The sequence below is a fragment of the Podarcis cretensis genome (genome assembly GCF_951804945.1).
Source record: "Podarcis cretensis genome assembly, chromosome: 1".
Taxonomy (NCBI): Eukaryota; Metazoa; Chordata; class Lepidosauria; order Squamata; family Lacertidae; genus Podarcis; species Podarcis cretensis.
Genome location: NC_137170.1, coordinates 16521274 through 16546735, shown reverse-complemented (window position 1 = coordinate 16546735; position 25462 = coordinate 16521274). Strand labels below are relative to the sequence as shown.

At 44.8% G+C, this 25462-nt stretch overlaps 1 protein-coding gene and 1 long non-coding RNA gene across 3 annotated transcripts in view; both read left to right on the top strand.

Moving 5' to 3' along the window:
* RCOR1 (REST corepressor 1) overlaps positions 1-25462 on the top strand; it is a 149524-nt gene that overhangs the window by 59002 nt on the left and 65060 nt on the right. The gene's annotated exons all lie outside the window — the stretch shown is intronic.
* LOC307209045 lies at positions 13012-20301 on the top strand. Its single transcript, XR_013835295.1, has 2 exons — positions 13012-13400; positions 20140-20301. It is a non-coding gene; the product is annotated as an uncharacterized lncRNA (long non-coding RNA).

Here is a 25462-nt window from a genome sequence, read left to right as displayed (position 1 = left end):
AACATACATTTCATACAATCCTTAAAAATATTCAAGCATACCTACATTCAGTCCCACAGATAATTCCTTTTCCCATCACCTTTTGAACTTTTGAAAACTGCAATTTGCACTGAAATGCAGGTGTGCATTTGTTAGCCCTGTTGTTACTATCCTCAAAGTCATTTAGCTGGCCTTCTCCCCAGTAGAAAAAATAAATACAAAATTGAAATAAAAGTTTCCATATTAACTGCAGCTTCTTTTCCCATTTCCCTCCCCTCCCACGCCATGCTCCTAGTTATTAAAAGTATTTTAAGGGGCAGTTTGCCTCAGTGTCGCCCGTAACACACACACACACACACACACACACACACACACACACACATTTCTGTTGTTTATTTTCAGTACTATTTTAGCAGGGTTTGTTGGATGTCATTAGCGGCACAGTGGATTCAAAATACTGAATCCTCACACTAGAGGGGGCCGGAGGAAAAGGAAAATCAATACTTTGTTGCCATGGCAACTGGAGGAGGCCTGGGTTGGCCTGGGGTGGTCTCCTCCATTGAATTAATACATTGCTTCGGTTTTCTCCCTTTTCTTTTCTTTTCTTTTTCTTTTTGCTCTCTGCCCATATAACTAGCATAGCCAGCTCCCCTTCAGAGTCCTCAGTTTAGCCGAACAAAAAACTCAGAGCACACATACACCGTATCCTGGAATTCTTTTCTCTTGCAAGACATCATGACGTAGTTGCTGCCTTTATTCCAGATACTCTCCACCAGCAAAACATGAACAAGGTTTTTCCTGTGTTTTTGCATGTAGGAAGTTTTAGGGAATTGCCTGAGCTTAGAAACAGATGATAAACAGTACCGGAATCCCAGGTGCTATTTTTTAAGTTGGCTTTGCTTTGTTTTTGGTGGTGGCTGTGGTCAGAACGATGTGACTTCCTTATTTCTTTTTATGTGTTTCTTGCTGCTCTGATACGACCGATGAGGGTCAGATACGAATATTCTCCCGTTATGTTAAGTTTCACCTGAAGTGCTTCAGAAGTGTTCCAGAAATCTATTGAGTGTCTGCAGGAGACAGTCTGCTGCTGCTGCTATTATTATTATTATTATTATTATTAGTAGTAGTAGTAGTAGTAGTTTCACTTCTCCCCATTTTTATTCTCACAACAAACCTCTGAGGTAGGCTATAAGCTAAGGGGCCTAAGGTCACCCAGTGAGCTTCATGGCTGTGTTGGCATTTGAATCCTGATCTCCCAGGCCCTTGTCTAACCAAATTTATCTGCAAGTAAAGGCCTGCTGCTAATCGAGATTTTGAAAATGGAGACTTAAGGGTTGTATCAATTCTACTATCTACGCCCCCTGAAATTAATAAGTGTGACTTAGTCATATCTGTTCTTTTCAGTGGGTCTGAGTAGAACTAAAGATGGCTGCAACCCTATGAAAGGAAGCTAGGATTTGCCTACACTTTAAAAAAATAAAAATTCTCCTTTGTTTTTAATTCAACAAGCTCTTGCCTCACCTGCTGCAAGAAGTCACAGCTGGGAGCCTGCGTAGGTCCTGTGTTACCCCATTTTAAACTGTCCCAGATTGACGAGAAGCAAATGAATCAGGCTGTTTCAGTTCATAGTACATTACAACAGAATATTGTAATATTTCCAGATATTTTGAACTGCCACTCCTATGAGCACCAGGCAAGGTTGGCAAAGGCTTCATTAAACATTGATCTTAGCCCACCGGTTGTTTGCAAGACGTCATACACACCGCACGTCCAAAATGTGCACACCCACTACCAAATCCTGGGAACTGTAGTTTTACGCCTGACAGCACTATAATTCCCAGCACTCTTGACAAGCTGCAGCCCCCAGAATCCTTTGTGAGGAAAAGATGTGCTTAAATACATGGCAAGTATGCAGCCTCCGTTGGCTGCTCTGCCTCTTTGCTCTTGTCTGCAGCTTTCTGTGCAAAAGTTGTATGTGCTGGGGTGAGGTCTTCCCAGGGGTTTTCTGAACCTTCTTCCACTTCCTCCTCCTTTCTGCTGCTGCTCAGCTGCATCCTGTTGTACATATCTTAATGCTAAAAGATAATCATCTAGGAAGGTGAGAAAGGCAAGTAGATTCCACCTGTTTCTCCTGCAAACCCTATATTATGGTCTGCCAGGGGGGGTGGGGAGGAGAATAAGCGTTGAATAATGAAAACCTTGGAAGAAGCAAGTACGTGACTGGGAGGCAAACGTACAGGAAAGCAGAAATCAGCTCAGATAAAAAGTGTGACGTCCTGCAGTTGGAATCAGTCATTAATGCATCCAGCATCCTGTTCACCCATTACTTATTGATTGATTGCATTTATCAGGCGCTTTATGCGCTAAAAAGTCTCCTAAGCAACTCAAGGCTTAAAACGGGAATACAAAGGGGCTGAATCTAACTGCTTTGACATTGCTATACTTTTAACAGAAATGCTAGGTGCTGTAGGTAAGGTAAATGGTGTTTCCCCAGAAGCAGCTTAGTCATGCTAACCACATTACCAGGAAACTGTCTGCGGACAAACGCCGGCTCCCTCGGCCTATAGAGCAAGATGAGCACCGCAACCCCTGAGTCGTCCACGAGTTCACCACTGGACCTAACAGTCAGGGGTCCCTTTACCTTTAATATCTTCTTTGGAGTGACACTGCGTTTTCCATGAAATGTCATTCTGCGTAACAGAACTTGCATACCAATCCCTTGCAATGTATGCACTTTTTTAAGTTTTCAGTGTTCCCAAATTCCTAGCTTTGGTGCACATGGTGGCTAAAAAACCTCTCCTTTCTTGCTGATGGAGTGGCTCTAGGATCTTGGAAACTGGGACCCTGCAGCAAAATTAGTAACAGGTGTTTGAAGCCCCCTCAACGCCAAGACCACTACACCACAGATGATTCCTGACCATGCAAAATGCTGGCCGGGGTTGATGGGTGTTTAAAACACAGCATCATACTTGGAAAAGTTGGTCTGTGGTTTAAAGACATTTACTTTTTTCAGTAAAACAAGTGCTGTTTTCCCCTCCCTTTTTCTGTAACCCCCACCCTCGTTATATTTATGAATAAATGTGTACAAGAGTTATTCACTTAAGGGGTGTGTGGAAGGATTATTAGAAAGGCTGACTGTAACCTAAATTCCAGAGCGTTCAGTGAACTTTGAGAGTCAGGGAATCCTGGGATTAAGCATGCCTTAGCTTCAGCCAGACTATTCAAGCGTGTGACCTGCGAAGCAGGTGATTAAACCCAAGGTTTGAAGGTGATATTAATTTGGTGCATCATGCTCTGTTTCCGATGTCCAGGGTTGTGAGTGCCATTGCTCACCTAGTCCAAATGGCATGAGCCCACAGAAGACGCGGAGGTATTAGCCAGCACTGCCCCCCAACCCCATTCTGCTCTCAGCCTGTGCTTGCCTGCCTGCCTGCCTTAAACCGGTCCAGGGGGTGTTGCATTCACCATCTGCTTCCTCCCCCTTAGTCCCAGACTTGCCCCTTTTGGAACTCAACAGGGAAGAGGATGGGGACAAAAAGATCTGCCTTATATTGGCTCTGGCTCCCCCCACTGTTGGCTTCCCTGCCTTTGCGACCTATCAGTCCCCAGTGCATCCCAGCTACTGTGGTTGGCTGGCTGGAACAGTGAATAGGAGCACTCCATACCGCAACATTTTAATGCAGGTCTCACTTTCCATTGCCGGAGTTCTGGAGTTTCTCATGTGCAGTTCAGCCTCAGAATTCAGATGCTGACTATTGGCATATGGCTTAAAATATTAGATTGTGATGTTCTTTTACCGGCGAGTGTGAACTTCTAGCTTCTGTCAGTCCTATGCATGTGCAGTCCTATGTACTAATGTCCCAATGAATGCACCCTTCGTGATAACTGTATGTAGGGATTGCAACCTATATAAGAGAACGCCTAGGTAATTTGTAGTTAATTTGCAGGGAAAGCTGCCTGGGAAACAATTGTTGTGACATGCCCCCCCTCCTTTTAAGTTTCTTAAACTATATTTCAGTATGCGAAGTTACGTAAAAAAATAAAAGAATTCTAATCTTTACTGGCAGTGTGTCTTTCTAATTATAGGTAAAGGTAAAGGTACCCCTGCCCGTACGGGCCAGTCTTGACAGACTCTGGGGTTGTGCGCCCATCTCACTTAAGAGGCCAGGGGCCAGCGCTGTCCGGAGACACTTCCGGGTCACGTGGCCAGCGTGACATCGCTGCTCTGGCGAGCCAGAGCCGCACACGGAAACGCCGTTTACCTTCCCGCTGGTAAGCGGTCCCTATTTATCTACTTGCACCCGGAGGTGCTTTCGAACTGCTAGGTTGGCAGGCGCTGGGACCGAGCAGCGGGAGCGCACCCCGCCGCAGGGATTCGAACCGCCGACCTTTCGATCGGCAAGCCCTAGGCGCTGAGGCTTTAACCCACAGCGCTACCTGCGTCCCTTTCTAATTATAGTATGCCTTTAATTGTAAATATTTTAATCCAATCAGATTAGGCCCTGGGGTTCTTGTCTGGCCTAGTACTTAACAAAAGGAAATCATCACCTTTTCCCAGACTAGGAAGGTGTTTAGAGGGAGTTGAGAATTGGGGGAAATACCTCTGTTTCTGCTAACTCGGGAAGGACTTTTACTGTGGATTCAGGGGAACAGGCTGGCATGCATGTCTTGCTTATTTCTCTTTAATGGAGCGCTGGCAGACATGGGAATCTCTTAGGTAAAAGGACTCCTGGATGGGTAAGGTAAAGGTAAAGGGACCCCTGACCATTAGGTCCAGTCGTGGCCGACTCTGGGGTTGCGGCACTCATCTTGCTTTATTGGCCGAGGGAGCCGGCGTACAGCTTCCGGGTCATGTGGCCAGCATGACTAAGCCGCTTCTGGCAAACCAGAGCAGCGCACGGAAACGCCGTTTACCTTCCCGCTGGAGCGGTACCTATTTATCTACTTGCACTTGGAGGTGCTTTCGAACTGCTAGGTTGGCAGGAGATGGACAGAGCAACGGGAGCTCACTCCTTCTTAGGGATACGAACCACCGACCTTCCGATCGGCAGACCCAAGAGGCTCAGTGGTTTAGACCACAGTGCCAATCTCTTAGAACTTGCATGCAAGGTCCCAGCTTCAATCCATTGGTATTTACAGGTTACAGCTAGGAGAGAACCCTGCTCTAAGAGTCATTGCCAGTTAGTGTAGATGGACCAGGTCTGATTTGGGATGACACAGCTTCCCATGCTCGTAAACACAGTTTCTGACATCCATCTTGGCTGTGAATCCTGGAAGACCTGCTCCCTGCCTTGCAGGCCTTTTTCTACCTAGCCTGGGAGGGTGGGACCTGGACGGACTCCAACTACAAATGTTGAGGCTACTGAACAAAAGATCAGGCTGGGGTATTGTTTAGGAAGGGTTGTTGGTGTTATTGATACTATTTTTTTGTGTCTTTATTTTAGATCTTATGATTGTTCAGTTTGCTTGTGTACTTTCTGATGTTTTGTTTATTGTTTATGGCTAGCTTTGTTATGTTGTAATTAGTGTTTTTTTCAAGTTGTAAGCTGTCTTGAGTATGGTTTGAACTATGGAGAAGCAGCATACAAATACAATCCATGTTACGTTATCTCTTCATCATGGTTCAAAATACAGTGGTACCTCGGGTTACATACGCTTCAGGTTACAGACTCCGCTAACCCAGAAATAGTGCTTCAGGTAAGAACTTTGCTTCAGGATGAGAACAGAAATCGTGCTCCAGTGGCGTGGCGGCAGCAGGAAGCCCCATTAGCTAAAGTGGTGCTTCAGGTTAAGAACAGTTTCAGGTTAAGAATGGACCTCCAGAACGTACTTAACCCGAGGTACCACTGTAGCTAAAAATCAGAAGGCCATGGAGATTTTTATCTATCAACTTAAATAACCAGGGTGATTAATCAGGCAGAGTGATTTTGGTCAACATTTGCTGTTAACCCAAAGGTGCAATTCATGCAGAGGAAGTTCAGATTTTGGGTGAACATCCCCAATTCCCCAGTGTACAAGGGCTGTAATGATCTGATACTGTATACAGCCTTATAGGAAAGTCTTCCTGTTAATGTGGTTTTAGGAATCATTTTGGGGGAATAAATATATGAACCCCCTTGTTTTAAACATTTTGAAGATACAACATTATAACTTACCGCTTCCCAGCATTTTCTATGCGAATGTGAGATCTTTGGTGAATAAGCTGGAGGAGTGGAGATTGTGGATAGCAACTGAGAAAACTGTGAGTGAATGCTGTCTCCTGCTGCTTACAGAAACTTGGCTGACACCAATTATTCCTGACTCAGCCATAGAACTAACAGGCTATACAGTGTTCCTCCATGATAGAACAGAGGACTCTGGTAAAAGGAGGGGGGGAGGTTTGTGTGCATACGTAAATAATAGCTGGTGCACAAACCACACTGTGATAGCTAGTCATTGCTCCCCAACTGTGGAATTTATGACGCTTAAATGCAGACCAATATATATCCCCCGAGAATTTACAGTAGTACTGATAACTATAGTATACATTGCACCTGATGCGAACACCAATGAGGCAATGGGTCTTCTGCATGATGCCATTAGCAGACAACAAGGCAAGTATCCCGAGGCTGCATTTCTTGTATGCGGGGATTTTAACCAGGCAGATTTGAAAGTGGCCCCACCCAAATTCTATCAACACATAAAGTGTGCAACCAGGGGAGAAAGGACTCTGGACAGGCTGTATACAAATGTCAAACAGGCCTATAAGGCCGAACCACTGGCACATCTAGGCCAATCTGATCATGTGTCCCTGCTCCTGACTCCTGAATATATTCCATTGAGGAAACGGACTCCAGCTATAAAGACGGATATTACAATATGGCCAGCTGAAGCATCCCAACAACTACAAGACTGTTTTCATGACACCGACTGGGAGGTATTTGCCCAACAGGATGTAGAGACTCATACTGAGCAAGTGTTGGACTATATCAGGTTCTGCACTGACAATGTAACACAGAGGCGCCGGATAAAGATCTACCCAAATAGGAAGCCCTGGATGACAAGGGAGGTCCAGGGGTTGCTAAAGGCAAGAAATACTGCTTTCAGAAGTGGAGATAAGTCATTGTACAGCTTAGCTAGAGCGGATCTAAAGAGAGGTATCCGTGTAGCAAAGGAGGCGTATAGACAGCGGCTGGAGAATCATCTACAAAGCAACAACACCAGGCAGGTGTGGCAAGGCGTACAAGAATTAACAGGGTATAAATCCAAGGATTCCCTGGCAGACAAGGGAGGGGCATCCCTCGCAGAGGATCTGAATGCCTTTTTTGCCCGTTTTGAAGTAACATCTGCAGCAACACCTGCTGAGGCTTTACCACCACCACCACTCCCTGTGAAGGCTTTGCCACCATCACCACCATCGTCATCATCAGTACAAAGGAATGTGGTAGTCTCTGTGGAAAAAGAAGAGATGAGGAAGGTGCTGAAGGGAATCAACCCAAGGAAGGCCACAGGGCCAGATGGGGTAGCTGGAAGGGTACTGAGAGACTGTGCAGATCAACTAGCAGGAGTTTTCACTGGGATTTTAAATCGATCCCTAGCCCAGGCTATTGTTCCATCCTGCCTAAAGTCCTCTACTATCGTTCCAATAGCAAAAAAATCTAACCCGGAAGATCTGAATGACTTTTGTCCAGTAGCACTCACACCTATAATCATGAAGTGCTTTGAAAAGCTGGTACGAAATTATGTCATTGCTTGCCTACCAGAGGGACTGGACACATTCCAATTTGCTTATAAAACGAAAAGATCGACAGAGGACGCTGTGGCGATTGCCCTCCATGCCGTTCTTGCACATTTGGAGCAGCGGGGGGGTTATGCCAGACTGCTTTTTTTAGATTTCAGCTCGGCATTTAATACCATTCTGCCACAACGTCTGATGTCTAAACTGGAAGATCTGGGGCTTCCGTTATCACTTTGTGGGTGGATATTGGACTTTCTGTCAGACCGCACCCAGAGGGTTCGGTTGGGCCCTTATACCTCTAATACACTTAAGACTAACACAGGGACACCACAGGGATGCGTACTTAGTCCGCTCCTTTATATTCTCTACACGTACGATTGTGTCGCTGCTCACCCTAGTAATAGGGTTGTCAAATTTGCAGATGACACAACCGTGATTGGGCTCATCTCTGAAAGGGAGGGTGAAACGGACTATAGAGATGAGGTGGAGCGGCTGACAGAGTGGTGCAGAGCTAACAACTTGCTCATAAATACAAGGAAGACAAAGGAGCTTGTGGTGGACTTCAGGAGACAGAAGAGCAATGTCCAGCCACTTTTGATTGATGGGGTCTGTGTGGAGAGGGTAACAACGTTCAGATTTTTGGGTATTGAATTACAAGAGGATCTGTCCTGGAGTGTCAACACAAGGGGGCTTGTGAAGAAGGCGCAGCAGAGACTGTACTTTCTGAGAATCCTAAGGAAAAACCATCTTCCACAGAAACTGCTGCTTGCCTTCTATCACTGTGCACTGAGAGCGTGCTCACTTATGGCTTGTGTGTGTGGTACGGAAGCTGTACTACCCAGGACAGGATGGGGTTGTGCAGAGTTGTTAAGGCAGCAGAGAGCATTGTTGGCTGCCCACTCTCCACCTTAGAGCAGATTTATGCCACAAGGTGCCATAGGAGGGCACTGGACATAGTAAAAGATCCATCGCATCCTGCTCACTGTCTCTTCGAGCTCCTGCCGTCGGGACGGAGATACAGGACGATGAAGACAAGAACGAGCTGTCTCAAGAACAGCTTCTTCTCCAGAGCGATCTCGGCCCTGAATGGGAAACCTGGACTTTGAAAGTCATCTAATCTTCCTTGCTGTATTATACGATATTGTTTTAATTAGTGTTTTTATAATTGTTCTGATTTTGAGTGGAGTGCCCTACCTGGGTGGATGGAGCAGCCAAGTAATTTCGTTGTCCCCGAGAGGGGGCAATGACAATAAAGATATTATTATTATTATTATTATTATTATTATTATTATTATTATTATTTTGTTAATCATTTCATAATTTTTTAAAAAATATTTATTCCATTCCCCCCCCCTTTTTTTTTTTGGGTGATGAGCGAAAACAAAGAGAGGTTTTATAAAAACCTGGAACAAACTCTGGTTTTTCCTGATTCTTTTCTCAGGCCTTCACATCTCTAATGGTCTCTCTGTAGTCCCTGACCTAAAGCACATTCTGAAACAGTCCTGGGAAGTCTCTTGCTGATAGGCAATGGAAGTTGCTAAACTGGTATGCTGAGACTTTGATGACAGTAGCTCCACAGGTATAGATTAGGACCAGCCCACGTGCAGCTGTTAACCCAATGAGAATCTGAAGGCATCGCACAGTTTGCAGGATGTGGCCTCTTGCCAGATATTTCCTGCCTTTTGGCTATTGCTGAGTGAGAATCGGAGAGCTGCTGCAAAGTTGAGTGTGGTTTTTCTTTTTGTAAAGCTTGAGAACAAGCTTAAAGCTAATTCACAGCGGCTGCTAACAAACAGTCCTTTGAAAAGGCAGCATTTGAAGCCATGGAGGAGAATGTCTAATTCTAGATGCGTGTATAGTTTGGTGTTGCTGCTGCTTTGAACTTGTTAGCATTGGAAACTGACAGGGGCCAAGCACATGCTGCTACATGCACTAAAAGCACCCGAGGTCATGCAAGACCTTGTTCCCATCCCATCATTCCTGAATCCAGCGCATAGTTTTAAAGTAACTCTCCTCCTCTTAATTCTTCTCCGTTGAAGATTCGCAGCTCCGTTCATGAATTTATTAACTATCCTTGTAAAATGTTTTGCCTTTGGTGTCAGAGGCAGAATGTCTCTGAGTGCCTGTTGCTAGGAATAATAAGAGTGCTCAGATCCTGTATGGGAACTTCGCATAGGCACCTGGTTTGTCATTGGAACGCAAGAGACTAGGGCCCTGCGGGACTTGACATCTTTCCGCAGGGCCTGCAAGACAGCTGTTCCACCAGGTCTTTGGTCAGGGCACAGCCTGACTCCCTCCTTTGGCAATCTTCACAGAACTCTAGCCCAATGATTGCCATCAATTTGATTTGAATTAATTTTATAATGAATGATTTTAGAATGTTGTACCATTTTATTGTTGTTAGCCGCCCTGAGCCCGGCTTCAGCTGGGGAGGGCGGGATATAAATAAAAATTATTATTATTATTATTATTATTATTATTATTATTATTATTATTATTACAATATGCTTTGGGACTTATATGGACTCTACACTCCCTGTTCTCCAACAACCCTGTGAGGAAGCTTCCAGAGGGGTAGCCATGTTAGCTTGTTACAGTTAAAGCAACCAAAAGGGACTGAAAGTCCAACAGATTTATGGTAGCCCAAACTTCTATGTATTTTGAGCAGTGTTAAAAACTCAGATATACAGTGGTGCCTCACAAGACGAAAATAATCCGTTCCGCGAGTCTCTTCGTCTAGCGGTTTTTTCGTCTTACGAAGCATCCCTATTAGCGGATTAGCGCTATTAGCGGCTAAGCGGCTAATAGCGGTTTAGCGGCTTAGAAAAAGGGGGGGAAGGAAAAAAACTCGCAAGACGTTTTCGTCTTGCGAAGCAAGCCCATAGGGAAATTCGTCTTGCGAAGCGCCTCGAAAAACGGAAAACCCTTTCGTCTAGCGGGTTTTTCGTCTTGCAAGGCATTCGTCTTGCAGGGCACCACTGTACAAGCTGACTGTCAAATGGCACCTTAAGCAAGGTTATGGTCGCCACAACAGAATGTCAAGGCACCCCTTTTTATTTTGCAATGAGCTCGTTTTCCATTTTTGGGCTAACGAAACACAGGCCGCAGTAGTGGCATACTTAAATAGGCTTTTACGACACCTGGGAATTTCAATCTGAATTATCCCCAACAAAAATGACTCTTTTTTTTTAAAAAAAAGTACTTTTAAACTCCCCCCCCCAATTCATTATAAATTAATTCCCTATACTCTTTTACAGGTCCTCAAGGAAAACATTTCAGATCCTTCTCTAAGTGACATTTTGCTTTCCTCATATTTATTTACCTACTTAATTTATATAGCTGCCCCATAGCAGAAGTACTCTAGGAATCCAGTGTGGTGTAGTGGTTAGCGTGTTGGAGCCTGGGAGATCAGGGTTTCAAATCCCCACTCAGTCATGAAGCTCATTGGGTGACCTTGGAGTCAGTCACAGCCTCTTAGCCTACTTCACAGGGTCGTTGTAGGGATTAATTGGGGGGGTGAACCGTACACTCGTTGGAGGAGAAGTTGGGATATAAATGCAGTAAATAAGCTCTTCTGCTTACCTGTTTAAGACAGCCGGAGGGGCTAGCCAGATGGAGATGTCAGTCACCAGAAATCTCTACATGGCCACAGTTGGATCTGTACCAGTCGCAAAACGCACCTGGGGAATTTATAGCGCTCGTTTTGAGGGGCAGGCAAGCAATCCTCAGTGAGGAGATGGAAGTGTGCTATCAGCTGCTGCCATTTTGAAATTAAATGGGGAAAACCCAAACCTTAATCTGATTAGTTAATGACAATTTCGCGGCATGTTTTTTGTGTGTAATGCCAGCACACAGATCATGCCAGGGATGGCATGTGGTGTTCATGTGGATTCTCTGCCAACCTGTAAAACATGCAATAGGATTATGCACTGCAGGCATGTTGCTGTCCCTGGGGAAAATAAAATGCGTGGACTTGTTTACATTTGCCCTGTGTCTTCACCACAGTCCCTCTCAGTTAGACTACTGGAACTGTCATTCCACATATACATTAATTCACCAGTTAAAAAGAGCAATCTCTCTTACATACTCAGTTGACATAAAGACTTTCTCCTGACTGAAGCTGATAGGAATATTTATTTTTAGGCTGTAATCATAGCCCAACTTATAAATTTAGTGGAGCTTGCTTCTGACGTGGCTGGGATTCCACTGTAAACTGTTCTTGCTAGTGATGTGTGCACTCTCTTTCTCTTACTCCCTCAAACACACCCTCAATCATTTGGTTCCTCCCTTGTCTGCCTGCTTCTTTCTTACTCACCCACTCTCTGCAATTCTCTTTCATTTTCCTCATGGTACACACACACACATTGCGTAAAGAACTTTTAGGGAAAGCATTCCCCCCCCCCCTTTCAAACAGAAACTTGCATGCATGTGTAAGAGAATATGTGGCGCTGGCACATGAACATTGTACTATGTGCTAATAAGCTTTTCCCACTCTTAAAGGCACTCTTAAAGGCATCTTAAAGAGCTGTTTGCGAGGAGAGTCTCTGAGTATTGCTGCAGCTTCATTTCGAACTAAGGAAGTGCCTTTTTTGTAATTTATAATAGCATTTTAGAGAATCTGCCAACATGAGAAATGGCTGCAGCTCCGTAGTGGAGCACAACTGTGGTGTAATTGCTAGATTGTTGGACGAGGACCTGTGTTCAAATCCCGCACTCAACCATGAAGCTCACGCCTTAGGCCAGTTACAGCCTCTCAGCCTAACCTAACTCTTAGGATTGTTGTGAGGATAAAACGGGGGAGAGAGTTGTATGTGCCATCTTGAGCTACTTGGAGAAAAGTTGGGATGCAAGTATAATCATAATTTTAAAAACAGAGACAGCACCTGGCTCAGTCCTATTAAAAGGAGGATCCGGGTGGCAGGTGATGTGAGAGAGCTTCTGCCTGAGAGACGTTTGCCAGTCAAGCGTAGAGACAGTTCCAAGTTAGTGGAACAAATAGACTGAACTTACATAAGGGGCAGCCCTGTTTCCCCTTCTTACAAAACAGCCCTGCATGGTAGGCCAGTATTGTGGTTTCTGTGTTGCAGTGGGATGGCCGAGGTCAGGAGAAAACTAGCCTGTCTAGGGCCTCATCCGCAGCATGCATTAAAATCAGTAATATACCACTTTATAAACAGCCATGGCTTTTTCCAAAGAATCCTGGGAACCGTAGTTTGTTAAGGGGAGCTGGGAGTGGTGAAGAGACCCAGCTAGTCCCCTCACAAAGTGGTCTAACAATAAATTTGCAGTGTGGTTTCACAATCAATTCATTTTTTCAAGGAACTCTGCGAGGGGGAATAGGGGCTCTCCTAACAACTCCCAGCACCCTTAACAAACTACAGTTCCCAGGATTCTTTGGGAGAAACCGCAGCTGTTTATAAAGTGGCATGTTGCTGATTTAAATGTATAATACAGATGGGGCCAAGGCTAGTGAGTTTAAGATGGAGGAGGAGGAGGAGGAGGAGGGAAGATTTCAGTGGAGGACTTCCTGACTGAGAGCACAGTCTATTTAATCGCTGCACCATGCCACCCCCTCCTCCCCATTTGAGCCCCTTTTAACTTTCAGCGAAGAAGCCTGTGAAGGGCATTACTTTCCTTTCCTGCTTGCCATTCTCCTAGAGGGCACCAAGAAGTTGAATAGGCCTCTACTTTTGCTGCTTCAGTGGTAAGACTCCATGGTGATCCCTCTCCCTTGCAATAGGCTTCATTATCAGTAGCCCTCTTAATGCATCTTAATCTGATGGCAAGTCCGTGCATATCCACCCTTTGCATGTGTGCCTGAGTGCAATGCAAAAACCTACGCCCTGTAGTGGAATAATGGACTTGCACAATGTGAACTATTTATGAAGCTGGGCTCCTGTGTAAAACTTTCATGAGATAGAGAGAGAGAGAGAGAGAGAGAGAGAGAGAGAGAGAGAGAGGGTGGGTGGCAGAAGTTGCCATGCCTAAGGATGGAAACAGCATTATTCTTAGAGGCCCTGTTCAGCTTTTGATAACGGAACTGGGAAAACTGGACTGGACTGGTGAGGGTGTGTGCGTGTGTGTGGATCTGAGCAGTATTAGTAAAAGATATTTTGGTTTTAATCACAGGCCTTGTGTATGGAATTGAGGAAATGGTGTGCTTAGAATTCTGTGTGTACATAAGAAGCTGTCTCATACCGAGTTAGCGTATTGGTCCATTTGCTTCTGTATTGTCTGAGCTGACTGGCAGCAAAGCGGCCCAGGGTTTTCGGATGGCATATTCCCCAGCCTTACCCAGAAATTGAACAATATGAAGAACCAAATAAACAGAAATCTTATAAATCTCTAAAGTCACAAAATGTGCGCTCTTGATGGATTCTCTTGAAAACATAGAACCAAATAAACATAAGTCTTATAAGTCTCTGAAAGTCTCTGTAGACTATGCAAGTCTCTGAAAGAAGCAATGGGTCAGATTCTTATCTGGTGAAAACAAGCCGTAAAGCTTTGTTGTATGACGTCCAAGGCTGCCGAAGAGGTCCGCAAACAGACGTAGTGAACAGCGATTCCAGATCTACCCACTGTTTCGTAGAATTTTTCTTCAGCACAGCAGAAGGATGCAAGAATGCTTCATAAACTGCAAATGAATTATTGAAACGATGACCTGCATATACATGGTAACTTACAATAACTCAGATTCTATGTTTTCAAGAGAATCCATCAAGATGCACATTTTGTGACTTTAGAGATTTATAAGATTTCTGTTTATTTGGTTTTTCATATTATTCAATGTTCCGTATAGATACTATAAAGAGTTTATATTGATATTGCATTGTTGTACTTGGTCATCGGGTTGCCTGGGATATTACTGATAATTGTTTTCAACACAGGGGTTTAATTGTTTGGTTACTTACCCAGAAATTGAACATAGGGATCCTTTTGCATGCCAAGCAGATCCACGGAGTCATGCCTCTTCACTCTGAGATTTCTTAGAATCATAGTGTTGGAAGGTACCCTGGGGGTCATCTAGTCCAACCCCCTGCAATGTCAAAGCTAAAGGGATCGAACCTGCAACCTTGGCGTTATCAGCACCATGGTCTAACCCAGTGTTTCCCAATCTTGTGCCTCCAGCTGTTTTTGGACTACAATTCCCATCATCCCTTGCCACTGGTCTTGCTAGTCAGGGATGATGGGAGTTGTAGTTCAAAAACAGCTGGAGGCACAAGGTTGGGAAACACTGGTCTAACCAACTGAGCTATCCTCAGCATCCTTGGCAGATGGCCATTCAACCTCTGTTTAAAAACCTCCAAAGGAAGGAGAGTCCACCACATTCTGAGGGAGTCCTTTTCACTGTCAGAGCAGCTCTTACCTTTAAAATGTTCTTCCTGATGTTTTGTCGGAATCTTCTTTTTTGTAATTTGAAGCCATTGGTTTGAGTCTTGCCCTCCAGAGCAAGAGAAAACAGGCTTACTGCATCCTCCATGTGACAGCACTTAAGATATTTGGAGACAGCTATCATATCTCCTCTCAGTCTCGTCTTTTCCAGACTAAACATACCCAGCTCCTTCAACCATTCCCCATAAAGCTTGGTTACCCGACCCTTGACCATCTTGGTTGCCCTCCTCTGCACACATTCCAATTTGTCAATATCCTTAAATTGTGGTGCCCAGAATTGAACACAGTATTCCAGCTGTGGTACTACAGTCATACCTCGGGATGAATACGCTTCAGCTTAAATATTTTTGGGTTGCGCTCCACGGCGACCCGGAAGTAACGGAGCGTGTTACTTCCGGGTTTCGCCGCTTGCACATGTGCAGACGCTCAAAATGATGTCACGCGCATGTGCTGAAGTGGTGAAACACGACGCACGTGCAGACGCACAGTCGCATCTTACGTTTGCGTCAGGATGCGAACAGGGCTCCGGAATGGATCCCGTTCGCTTCCAGAGGTACCGCTGTATTACTTCCCTTGATCTAGACACTGTACTTCTGTTGATGCAGCTTAGAATAGAGTTAGCTTTTTCTTTTCTTTTTCGCTGCTGCTGCATCACACTGTTGACTCATGTTCAGCTTGTGCTCCACCAAGACCCCTTGATCCTTTTCACATTTACTGCTAGTAAGCCAGGCTTCCCCTATCTCATATTTGTGCAGTTGGTTGTTCCTGCCTAAGTGCAGAACCTTTCAATTTTAGCGGTGTTATGAAGCGGGGGCCCAACAGCATTTTTAACACTTAACTTGGGTTTCATTTTTTTTTTTTTTGAAATTGATATCTTCTCTTTCTTTTGCTTTGCTACCTTTTTTTCTGGCCGCACCTGTGTGAAACATGGCTTGTTGTTGATGAGGATCAATATTCTAAAATGTGCACATAAGTAAACAAGATGTATGACATTAATACCCAACATTCAGAGAAAGTGAAAAAAAATTGGGGGGGGGCAGCATTCCTTGAACTTGTATAAAATTGTGTATTAACAGCCTCCCTCTACCCAACAACCTTCAGAAGACGTTGGACTCCAATGCCCATCATCCCTGGGCCATTGGCCACGCTGCCTGGGGATGCTGGGAGTTGTAGTCCGTGAGACTAGGGCCCTTCAGGATTTAACCTCCTTCCGTCGGGCCTGTAAGACAGAGCTATTCCGCCTGGCCTTTAATTTAAATTCAGCCTGATTTTTTATTTCCCTTCTCTTCCCTCCCCCTCCCATTTTATGAAGATTACCTGCTCTGAGACCCCACAGCTAATTCTCCCCTGGCCTCCTCGCTGGCCCAAGTAGGACTAATTCAGCCAGCTAGCCATGGTGACTATCTAATGCTTTTTGGATGGATTTCCCCCAAATTGATTTTTGAACTTTGAATTTTATTGTTATTCATGTTTTTATACTGTATTTTATGTTGCTTCTATGTTGTATTACAATTAAGCGTTTTAAATTTGTTGTTAACCGCCCTGAGCCCGGTTTTCTTAACTGGGAAGGGCAGAGTATAAATAAAAAAAGTATTATTAATTATTATTGTCTAGAGAAGCCACAGGCTGAGAAAGTCTGGGGTATATAATATAATATGGTACGTGAATTTCTGGAGTATTGAGTCATGGTAGAGTTTTGGATCCATGGGATACTGAGTTGGACCATTGGTCTGTTTAACCCAGTATTGAAGCAGTGCAGATTCTCATTTGAGTACCCAAGATATTAGTTCACAGGTAGGCCCTGTAGAATCTTCCAGTTCCCATCATTCATGCTCATTGGCCATGCTGGACTGTGTGCATCCTTAATTCTGTAAATGAACACCCATTTTTCATTTGCTCCTTGAGGAACATTTATGCAGTAGGAATTCAGACAGCAAGATCTGTTCAGTAATCTTAATTAAAACGGTGCCTGCATTAACCAACTTGTTGCATTCTTTCTACTAAAAGGGAGGGGGGAGGCAAGTTGTCTAGGAAAATATCAGCCAAGCAATAAACAATCTGTTCCCTTCTTTCCATTGAATCTGTTTCTTCAAAGCCTTCTCCCAGCATTTAAATGATAACACACTTATAAAAGGTATTGTTGCACTTAATTGTTTTCTGGATTGTTTACAATCTTTCGTCCTTCAACTTTTGTTGCGTATTTTGTCTCTGTATTTGTATACAACCAATGATTATAAAAATAAATACAGTGGTACCTCAGGTTAAGTACTTAATTCGTTCCGGAGGTCCGTACTTAATCTGAAACTGTTCTTAACCTGAAGCATCACTTTAGCTAATGGGGCCTCCCGCTGCCGCCAGAGCACGATTTCTATTCTCATCCTGAAGCAAAGTTCTTAACCTGAAGCACTATTTCTGGGTTAGCGGAGTATGTAACCTGAAGCGTATGTAACCTGAAGTGTATGTAACCTGAGGCACCACTGTAAATAGTAAACGTGCCAGTACTCACCAATAAGTTGTTACAGTATTACCACACTTTAACATTGGGGGGGGGGTTTACTGGTACTGCGTACCTTTGAGTACCCCCCGTAAATAGCTATATAGAAAATATCATGTACTGCTGTTAAATGGGTACTCAGTTTTATGTGATTTGGATGGTGGTAGTATTTGCTGAGAAAACTCTCTGTGTGTTTTTATTTTGTATTTTTCAAAAAACAAACATTGATTGAACTGAATTGATTCACATGGGTAGCAATTGTAGCTGATACAGATTTTTAATTAAGATGTTTTGATTGTATATTATAATGCTTAATAGTTCATGTAATGAATGGACTGAGAAGCTGCAAAAGCCTTTCCTGAATTTGAGTATATAAAGCCATTCTCAGTTCAGGTGTAAAGGTAAAGTTGGGCAACTAAGATGGACCACAATCTTGGTCTCTTAAGGGTGGTTTTCTGAAAAATGCAATGCCACCTGCCCTGACAATTTCATAAAACTTTAGTTAGAAATTGCAAATGCCCTAACTGGAGCAAATTGGCTCTGTCCCCCAAATCGTCAGATTATCACAGACTTGCAAGCCAAATCCAGCCCATTAGCTATATAGATTTAGCATCTCATCAGAGGGTCATGAAAATGCACTGTTTTTGCAAACTCACCTGGGCTTAGCAAACAGGGGAGTTGCATTCAGCTTGGGAGCTCACAAGTAAAAATGTTACATGGGGAAAAAAATACAAGAGAGAGACATTGCACACACTTTTGTAAATCAAGAAAATCTTTAATAATAATAATTTTAAAAAACAGAAAAGCAAGTTGCAGAGGCCTTCCTTGCCTTGTTTAAACAGGCTTGCTTTCGGCCTCTTCCCTCTCACTGCGCCTTTACGAGCAAGAATGCGCATATGCGCCACAAGATGGCAGAGTTGCTTTGCTGATGAACCGCGAGCAAAAAGCCACCTGCTAACCGCAGATGTCCTTCTTTTCTTCCTTTCCTTTTTAAAGGAGAGCTAAAGCACAGCTCCCGGTGTTTGTTTTAGGCTGTCACCATGTTCTGGAGCTCGGAAGATGCTTCAGATTTGTATGCAAGCAATCTGCACCGGCTCTTCTGTATGATAATGGGTTTTGGAAGGTGGGGGAGGACGAGGACGGAGGAATCTTGCCCTGTCTTAGCCTCTCATTGTTTGATCAATGCTAGAACCTGCACCGAGCATACTAAATACGGGGGTGCTGTTGAAACCGCTGCCTTGTCCTCAACTCAACCCTGTTCTCTCAGTGCATTTTGGCACGTAACAGGCAAGGTGTTGCAGAGCCTCTTTTTGCAGTACCTTGTCACGTAATGGTGAATAAAGCCTGCCGCGGCCACCTAACTTTTGGGGTTTCTTGCTCTCTCTCTTGGGCTCAACTCCCTATGGATCTCTCTTTCCCCCGGCTCCTTAGCAGGATTATGTGGGAAGGTAGTCTCCCTCTTCTTTCTGCAGCAGCAGCAGCAGCAGCAGCTATGACTGATGGGATACTGAGTCAGAAAGCAAGATTCAGAGATCCACAGTGGGTGGGGCAGGTTGAGAGATGGCATTGATGACCCCCCCCCCACAGATTTCTTCATAGATTTGGGCTCTCCGTAGTTGAAGGAAGCACATGTGGCTGGCTAGTAATTAATAGGTCTGGATATGCCTCTCTCTGCCCCCTGTTCCATAAAGGATGCCTAGCATTTATTGTGTCCATTTTATGGGTTATTGTATGGCTTTTATTGTGATGCGCTGTTCTTTTTATTTTATGTTATTCTCAATGCACTTAAATTTTTGTAAGTTGGAGGCTTGGCAGGGGGTTGGACTCGATGGCCCTTGTGGTCTCTTCCAACTCTATGATTCTATGAGGCTGTATGCTTCTGAAGAGCAGTTGCTGGAAGCCATAGGGTAGAGGTTGGGGGTGGCGGCGGGGAGAGGGCTGTTCTCAGGTCCGGCTGTCAGGCTTCCCAGAGGCATTTGGTTGGCCACTGTGAGAGCAGGATGCTGGACTTAGATGGACTACTGGCCTGATCCTGCATGCTAGGTAAAGGTAAAGGGACCCCTGACCATTAGGTCCAGTCGTGGCTGACTCTGGGGTTGTGGCGCTCATCTCGCTTATTGGCCGAGGGAGCCGGCGTACAGCTTCCAGGTCATGTGGCCAGCATGACTAAGCTGCTTCTGGCAAACCAGAGCAGCACACGGAAACGCCGTTTACCTTCCCGCCGGAGCGGTATCTATTTATCTACTTGCACTCTGACGTGCTTTCAAACTTCTAGGTTGGAAGGAGCAGGGACTGAGCAACGGGAGCTCACCCCATTGCGGGGATTCAAACCGCTGACCTTCTGATCAGCAAGCCCTAGGCTCTGTGGTTTAACCCACAGTGCCACCTGCGTCCCACGATCCTGCATGCTACTCTTACGTTATTAAGTTTCTTGGAGACTTCTTGCGTGGCGAGCGACTAAAGAGTGGCAAGCGACACATGAATTGAGTAAATAAGATTTCCTCGCCAGATGCCTTCACTAAAATGCAGAACCGCTCACCACGTTTTGCTTTTCTAGGTATGGGGTGACTCATGTGTCTGCACACACGCTGCCATGCACTTTTTATGAATGAGCGTGCAACTGAATCAGCCGACGGGAGCTGGCTTGGCAGTCTGCAGGTCTCGCGTGAAAGCTAAACCCACACACCTTACTGATTCATTAATAAAAGAGAAAACCTGACACATGCATGAAATCATTGAAGGGACTTGCATTGTGTTTGCAGAGCCAAAAGGAGAGGAGCGAGTGTGTTGTGTATGTGAAAGCACCTTCCTATCTTAACTTATTTTAGGTCATAGGAACATAGGAAGTTGATGTACACACAGAGTATTATCTACACTGACTCACTCCAGGGTTTCAGGCAAATAGATTACCCAACCCTACTTGGAATTGGTAAGGATTCAACCTGGCACCTTCTGCCTGCTAAGCAGTCAATCTACCACTTGGACATGGGCCTTCTCCTCTGGTCTGTTCCTGGGATTCTTGAAGTATGCAGTTATCAGTGTTTGCTCCATATTAACACATTGCATGTTTGCATCATTCACATAATGCTAAGCAGGAGCAAAGGCACAACAGTCCTGTTATGAAACTTTTGCCCCAGTGTTAGAAATTCTAGGCTACTATACGTCCAGAATTTCCAAGACATACAGGAGTCGGAAACAGTGTCCAGGCAGAAATCACTGAGGTGTCTAGGAAAATCCAGACGTATGGCAATCCATGTCAGAAGTCTAGATTTTGGCGAATTTCCTTCAAAATACAGTGGTACCTTGGTTTATGAACTTAATCTGTTCCAGAAGTCCGTTCTTAAACCAAAGCGTTCTTAAACCAAGGCGTGCTTTCCCATAGCAGCGGAGGACTCAATTTACAAATGGAACGCACTCAACAGGAAGCGAAACATGTTCTGCTTCCAAGGCAAAGTTCACAAACCAAAACACCTACTTCCGGGTTTGCAGTGTTCTTATTCCAAGTTGTTCATAAACTAAGCTGCTCTTAAACCAAGGTACCAATGTAGCTCAATAACTTCAATTTTTTTTTTGAGATTTTGCAAAACAAAAAAAGGCTGAACAACTTTTGTGTCTGGATTTTCACCTTTTGAAATATGGCAATCCTAAAAATTCCCTGGGCATGTTTTGCAATTGTCAAATGTCCATTTGCAACCACATGGAGATCTTTAGATGCCAAGTTGATGACTGACATCTCCATCTGGCTGACCCCTCCAGCTTTCTCAAGAAGGCAAGCAGAAGAGCTTATTTATTGCAATTACTCCAATGAGTAAATGGTTTACCCAGCTCCTCTCAGTTAATCCCTACAACAACCCAGTGAGGTAGTTTAAGAGGCTGTGACTGGCCCAAGGCCAGCCTGTGAGCTTCATGGCGGAGTGGGGGATTCTAATCCCCCAGGTCCTAGTCCAACACTCTAACCACTGCACCACGCTGCCTTCCTAGAGTACTTCTGCTATGGGCCAACATTCCCACCAAGTCAATGGCCAAAAGAACCCTCAATTCAGCTCCACCACACTGCAGAGGAATAGTTTGGAAATTCCTGTGAGAAAGCCAGCTCTCAGAGGGAAAGCAAGGTGCATTTATGTTGTCTGTTACTCTAGTTTTTGTTTTAGCACAACTCCCTCTTGGATATTGGTCTGTATGCCACCACTTCTATCGCTAGCACTTGCAGTATATAATAGCTTTTTAAATTAGTGGGGACTTGTGTTTATGAGAAATTACTGATTATTCCTTAATTAATCTCAATTGCTGATGGTTACTTAGGATTTCCATTTTTCATAATTAACATAATGAGCTAAAAAGATTAGAGTGAAAAAAGATGTTCATCCTTAGCATAATACTAATAAATGAGCTCTGGCCTATCACTGAGGGGTAGACCTGCACAGCGTCACTTTGGCTGGAGTCTCAGGCCTGGTTGACAGATGCAGAACCAATGAGGTGTGAATGTCTTGAAGAAGAAGAAGAAGAATGAACTAGGACTCCCATCATCCGTTGCCATGCTAGTTGAGGCTGATGGAAACTGTAGTCCAGAATGTCTGTAGAGCATCAGTTTGAGGAAGGATGTTGGACTATCTAGAGCAGGTGGCCTAGATTACTTTCCTATAGATTTTTAGGAACACCCAGAAGAACGCCTACAGCAAGAACTGGTAGAGTCTGTTCTAGCAGCTCAGGACTCTACCAGTTCACACGCTGCATGCGTAGACTAACCCTCATTCTGGTGACCTAAAAGATTTTAGGGCCTCTTTCAACAAGAAGAGCTCACCCTATTTATGCACAGTTCACTAAAGGGGTAATTTATTGAGTTGGGCTTAAGATTGGTTAGGGTTGACTTCGCACGAAATCCCACCTGCATTTTTTATTATTTACTCCCAAGGTTTCTGAAACAGCTTTTCAGCTGCCTCTCTGAGAACCCCCTTAGTATCTCAGATTAGAAATCCATTACCAAAATTAAAATGACAAGAAAGGAGATTCCAACTAAACTTCAGGAATAATTTTCTGACAGTATGAGCTGTTCCGTGCTGGAAAGTACCCTCTCTTAGAGGTTTTTAAACAGAGGTTGGATGGCCACCTGTCAGATGCTTTAGCAGAGATTCCTGCATTTCAGGGGGTTGGGCTAGATGACCCTTAGATCCCTTCCAATGATACAAGTCTATTACAGTGGTACCTCGGGTTAAGTACTTAATTCATTCCGGAGGTCCGTTCTTAACCTGAAACTGTTCTTAACCTGAAGCACCACTTTAGCTAATGGGGCCTCCTGCTGCTGCCGCGCCACCAGATCACAATTTCTGTTCTCATCCTGAAGCAAAGTTCTTAACCTGAAGCACTATTTCTGGGTTGGCAGAGTGTGTAAGCTGAAGCGTATGTAACCCGAGGTACCACTGTATATGACAAAAATATTTAGCATGATGGCAACTAATTACAAAAAGCAAACAAATAAGCAAAAACAACTCAGAACAAAACGTAACTGATGCTTGCTTCCAGAACACCATGAGAAAGAGTGTTGAGCGGAATCCTCGTGGAATGAACAGCCTTGAGACCCTGGGTTGCTGCTGACAATGAGTATGTAGACCATCCTTCTCTAACCTGATGTTACAGATGTTCTTGGACTCCAACCATCCCTGACCACTGGCCATGGAGGATGGAGCTGTTGTCAGTTGGAGTTCAACATCATCTGGCAGTCACCATGCTGGAGGAGGTTTATGTAGACCTGTGTTTCCCAAACTCCAACTGTTTTCGGACTACAGTTCCCATCCTCTCTGAGCATTGGTCTTGCTAGCAAGGGATGATGGGAGTTGTAGTCCCAAAAAACCTCTGGAGACCCAATTTTGAGAAATACTGGTGTAGACAGTCGTAGGCCATATGGACTGGCAATCTTGACTTTTTAAGGCAGCTCTAATATTTCCAGGCTAGCTGTTGAAGACTAGTACTGCTGCTGTTGTATTCTATATTGCCGGTGGTTTGTTTTATTTTGTGTTTTATTTGTTTGTGTGTGTGTGTTACAAGCAGGTCTGATCTTTGGAGGAGTGATATATAAATACCATAAAAAAGGGTTGTAAAGAAGTTGCCTGTTCTCTGTCCCTTATGTGTTCTTATTTGGTATCAGTGCTGGCTAAGATTGCGAGATAACTAGAATTGCAGGAGAGAAGTACACGAATTACATAAATGTATGGTAATGGGAAGCAATATATAAACAAATGAGTTAGCGAATAAAGCCAGTAACGCTTATGCCAGTGCTACCCCATAAAATCTGATGAATTAGGAAAATAACAAAGGGATGTTCATAAAAAGACATGGGGGACCTTGTAACAAAACATTCCCAGTGTGGAGCGCTTCTGTTCTGGATTCAAGTCACTCCAATCCCCGCATAGCTTCCCTTCTCCCCCTCCAGTGGTCAGTTAGCATTCCATTCCCCCTGAACATTCTCAGGCAACTCTCGTGCCCCATTCAGGCTACATTAAGTTCTTCAGTTTCTTGATTGATGTCTGAGGCTAGCACTCTCTCTTGTTCCTGGAGGACATGGCAAAATAGCTCCTCAAGTGTGAATTAGGAAGACAATGAGAAGCTTGGTTATTCTTTCTTCGGACCCAACCAACCAAAATCAGAAACAAGAAAGCCAAGCGTCTTCTATGCGCAGACCCCACAAAAAATGTTCTGTTAAATTATTTGGTTTATTATTGCATTATTGTCCCATCTTTCCTCCAAGGAGCTCAAGGTGAGGTACTTGTGGCATGCCTTGTTCCCCTCATCATCATCATCATCAACAACATCACCATCATATATTATTTATACTGTGCCCATCTGGCTGGGTTTCCTCAGCCACTCTATTATCCTCATTAAAACCCTGAGAGACTGAGCATTGGTGATTGGCCCAAGACCATCCATTTATTGTGACCAAGTGAAGCTGCTTAGGCACCAGGATGGCTCCTGACATCTCCACCATCTGGAGGTGCATGCATGGGGATCATTGGATCTAAGCTGTTTTCACACACTAGCAACATGTCCTGTAGAATTCTATCAGATATATTTTATCTGCACAACCGGCAGGAATTTCAGGAACCATAATGCCTTTTCTGTGCAGTCTGAGCCCAGGAGGCCAGCCTAACCTCCCTGTGGCCTGGGACCTCCAAGATGTTTTTGTTTGAAGACCGTAAGGTCCTCCGTGGGGCATACCAGGAGAGGCGGTCCCGTAGATACGAGGGTCCTAGGCCGTATAGGGCACGCTGCACCTGCCGTCAAAAGGGGTAGTTTCCATGCAACTGCTGTGTCTGTTCCGAGCAGAGCCGTCCTTCCCATAGGGCTTAGTGGTGAGTCACGCCAGGGTGCTGGCCTCTCAGGGGCACCCCAGCGAGTGGGGGAGCTGCATGGCTTTGCCGGCGGCCTCCCCTTTCCCTGTACGCCCGCCAGCTATGCCCTGCCAACCATATGGCTCCTCCCAAACCTCTGCAGGAGGAGAACTATATGGTTGGTGGGGCGCAGCTTCCCTCCCAAACCTCTGCAGGAGGAGAACTATATGGTTGGTGGGGCGCAGCTTCCCTCCCAAGCCTCTGTGGGGATTGCTCTCCCGCAGCGGCATGGGGGAGAGTTGCGTTGCCCCGATGGCTGGCAGTGCGCAGCTTTGCGCTCCCCACTATCTGTGGTAATTTGGGGGCGCTGGGTGGATATTTGCACCCCGGTGCCGCATCTGCTAAAGATGGCCCTGGCTCCGAGAGAGAACGAGTGCTACTTAAACACACGTGAGCTTCCCCACATGTGTGCACCTTCTCTATGGTACCCTCCAGATGTTACTGAGCTCAACCCTTTGCCCCCCATGAGTCATTGGCCCTTCCGTGGCTGCGTTTGGT